At 40.3% G+C, this 3,839-nt stretch overlaps 1 protein-coding gene across 4 annotated transcripts in view; it reads left to right on the top strand.

Moving 5' to 3' along the window:
• The window catches only part of LAMP2 (lysosomal associated membrane protein 2), a 42,714-nt gene that overhangs the window by 9,543 nt on the left and 29,332 nt on the right, over positions 1 to 3,839 (top strand). The window lies entirely within an intron of this gene.

Below are 3,839 nucleotides of genomic sequence, written 5' to 3'. Positions count from 1 at the left end.
GTTATTTTTTGAGTTATTGATAATTGCCATTCTGACTGGAGTTAGGTAGTATCTCAGTGTGGTTTTAATTTGCATCTCCTTGATGATTAGTGAGGTTGAACAACGAAATGTATACTAATCTACTGTTTATGTTGTTGGTCAGGCTTCTGGTCAACAGGCTATTAGTTAAGTTTTGGGGGAGTCAGAAGTTAGTTATATGTGTTAAGGACCTACCGAAGTAATGAAAAAAATAAATAATTTAAAAAAAATTATATGTGGGCCGGACACGGTGGCTCACGCCTATAATCCCAGCACTTTGGGAGGCTGAGGTGAGAGGATTGCCTGAGCCCACAGGTTTGAGACCAGCCTGAGCAACTTGGTGAGACCTCATCACTACAATAAATAAAAAAAATTAGCCGGGCATGGTGGCACATGCCTTGAGTTCCAGCTACTTGGAAGGCTGAGGCAGAAGGATCACCTGAGCCCAGCAGGTTGAGGCTGCGGTGGCTGTGAGTAGCATGCCACTGACCTCCAGCCTGGGTGACAAAGTGAGACTCCAACTCAAAAAAACAGAAAGTTACATGTGAATTTTCAATTGCACAGGGATTTTGGATTGTACCCCTAACCCCTGTGTTGTTCAAGGGTGAACTATTTTGGTAATGTTCTGTTTCTTGATACAGTTGGATTCAGTTTGTGAACATTCTTTGAGCTGTAGGCTTAATGCTATGTGTGCTTTTTCTTTACATTTGTTAGGCTGTGTGCTTTTCTGTATGTATGTTACATATCAAGAAAATGCTTTATAAAAAATGTATATTGGGTAACTCAGAATTATTGGTGCTCCTGGTTATATATCTGAAAGCCCAATTCAATACCCTAGATCATACCTCTGAACTGCACTGCTACTGCCAAGCATGAAATTACAGCTTGCTCTGTTGCTGTTGTTTCCTGGAAGTTTGATCCCACTGCACCCACCCGCTACTTCTTACATTCGTGGCTCCCTTCACAGCCCCCCTATTCAAAGTGTGGAGTGGATACCCTTGTTAGGCAGAGCCTGCACAAGTGTGCCTCCTTGCTGCAAGGAAGGCTGGGAAAGCAAGTATCCAATATTTTCAGTGTTTATAGTGGGTGATAATATCTGTCAGAAATTGTAACAAGGGGGAGGGCTCAGATTTGGGGCAGCCAAAAAGAGAGGAAAATCCATCTTGAGGTGAACACTTAGGTCAGTAGCAGAAAATAGATTTTAAATGTTAGGAACATTAGGAACACAGAGGTAGAGGTTGAATAGAGTATGACATTTGGGCCCAGTGAAAACATGTTTAACCAGATTAAAGGGTGTGTTCTGGGAAAATGGTTTGAGGAAAATTGAAGGAATAGGGTGGGACAAGATTGAGGATTACTTTGGAATCCTTAATTAGGCAGAGGAATTTAAATTTAATATGGGAATTTTGAAGCCAGTAAAAGTTGTTGAACAAGAAATTTTCCATGGAGGAAATGGTATTTAAGGACTGTTAATCTGGCAGCACTTCTAGGAACAGCTAGGATGTGCCTGTCATAATTTAGGGGTAGGTGATTGGGAGAAATAAAAGACAAGTATTAAGTTTAAGAGAAGCCAGGCTCGGTGGCTCAGCCTGTAATCCCGTGCTTTGGGAGGCTGAGGTAAGTGGATTGCCTGAGTCTGCGCCTTTGGGAGGCTGAGGTGAGTGGATTGCCTGAGTCTGCGGGTCAAGACCCGCCTGGGCAACTTGGTGAGCTCTCATCTCTACAATAAATCAAAAAATTAGCTGGGCGTGGTAGCGCACGCCTGTAGTTCCGGCTACTTGTACGGCTGAGGTGGAAGGATCACTGGAGCCCAGCAGGTCGAGGCTGCGGTGGCTGGGAGCATGCCACTGCACTCCAGTCTGGGCCACAGGGTGAGACTCCAACTCAAAAAAAAAAAAAAAACACACACACACAAAAAAACAAAGTTTAAGAGAGAATTTGAAGGAAAAAAATCAATATGACTTCCTGAAGAAAATGAAGTAGAAGCTATTTCCAAAACTCAGCCTGAGTGATTGGTCCCAGCTTCCATTTAGAACTAGAGAGGCTGAGAAAGGATCCAGTTTGGAAGAAGCAGAAGAATGAATTTTAGTTTGGGAATTGTTAAATTTGAAGTGAGAAGTATTAAGTAAAAGTGATCTCTGTGCAGTTGGAGATCGAGACCAGGAAGAAGAAAGAATTGGTCTTTCAGGCAGAAAGGCTGTGAAGGGAATGCAACAGAATGCTAGAACCCTTAGGATATTTCTCAGTTCTCAGTTATGGGCCACCAAGTAGAATACCTTGAATTTGATTTCAGGTGATAAATTTGAATCACAACCTGTGCTTTATGCTTCATAAAACTTCAGCAGTCATACATACCTCAAGACCCGTTGATCCTTTTGCTATTTTACCTGGTTTTCTTCCTGTTATTGTAATATCTTGGGAAAAAATGGTTAATACATGTGAGACTTTTCTTTGTTATTTTTAATAGTTTTGAATGCTTTGAATACAAGGAGACAAATATACCAAAGCTAGGGACTTTAAACAAGACTGAGAGAGACTGCATATAAAAAACAAACCTCCAGTCGATTAGAAAAATCATAAGTTGAAGTTCTTGGCACCACTGCAGGATAGCCTTGGATCAGTTTGACAGCTCCCTTCCATATTGTGCTTAGGAAAGAATGGTTGTAAATCCTACTTTGGTCTCACAAGGTCTTTTTGAGCCTTAGCCAATACATTTAGTCACTGTCAGTAACCACACGCTTTAGCATAATATTCAGGCTTGCAAGGGCAGCCAGGTCTCCAGAGCATAGGCTCTTGTGTACAACTTGAAAGCTGTTGCTGAAGCATGCCTTCTTGGTATTCCTCTTAGGACTTTTTTTTCTCTACAGTCTATAGCATGTCCCTACCTGTAGATGACATTGGATTGCTCAGATAACATTAAAGGGTATGCAGCTATTTTAACAGGAAACAACTTTCCCCTTGGGTAATGTGTGAAACAGTAAAGAAAATCTTTAAATGGTTGCCCAATGTTTATGCTGCTGGTGTGTTTGCTGGCTTATTTCACCACCCCCCACCCCTGAATTAGTATTCTGAGTCCTTGGGCTCTTCAGTTTAATAGATAATGTTTCTAAGCTTAAGTGTAAAATAGATTAGAGTCATCTTAGCTGAAATGTCCCAAGGTTTTTCTGCCTCTGTAAGATTTTTCTGCCTAAAGATGTAGCAATTTGAGAATTTAGGAAGTAACTTTTAGTCCATGTCAAAAGATTCATTAGCCTTTATAATCAATTGGATTTAAAGTGAAACTGATGAACTTTGCATTTATAAAAATTAATCTTTTCCTTATGGATTTAGCAGCCCTTTGCTACTCTGCATCTTTGGTCACATGATACGCATGCTTAGTGCTAGCCTATATCTGATCACATCAGAATAAAATAGTTTGTAGCTTGCAACAGGATTTAAAGCAACATGACCATAGAACATGAGATCTATTATTATTTTTCCAGAGAATGTTTCACCAGCTGCTTTGAGAGAAGCAGGAGTCTAACACTCCTACCAGTCTTCCCCTTACCACATTTACTTCAAAAAACAAAAGTCCTCACAGGCAGTTTATAATTGCCTAAAACACAACTAACAAGGCACAAATGCATGTGGAAAAGATTATTGGGAGGCAGAAAGCAAATGGTTCCGGTCTTTGCCATTACCTAAGTATCTTAGGTTTAGTAACCATTCTTTTGGGTAGGGATAATGCTGACTTTATCAATAGGATTCTTTTTTATTTTAATTTTTATTTATTTATTTATTTTTTGAGTTGGAGTCTCACTCTGTCACCTAGACTGGAGTGC

This window comes from Carlito syrichta, unplaced genomic scaffold (assembly GCF_000164805.1).
Source record: "Carlito syrichta isolate Samal-C Ts95f unplaced genomic scaffold, Tarsius_syrichta-2.0.1 Scaffold315361, whole genome shotgun sequence".
NCBI lineage: Eukaryota > Metazoa > Chordata > Mammalia > Primates > Tarsiidae > Carlito > Carlito syrichta.
Note: the sequence above shows the minus strand (reverse complement) of the source record. Positions and strands in the feature narration are given on the sequence as shown.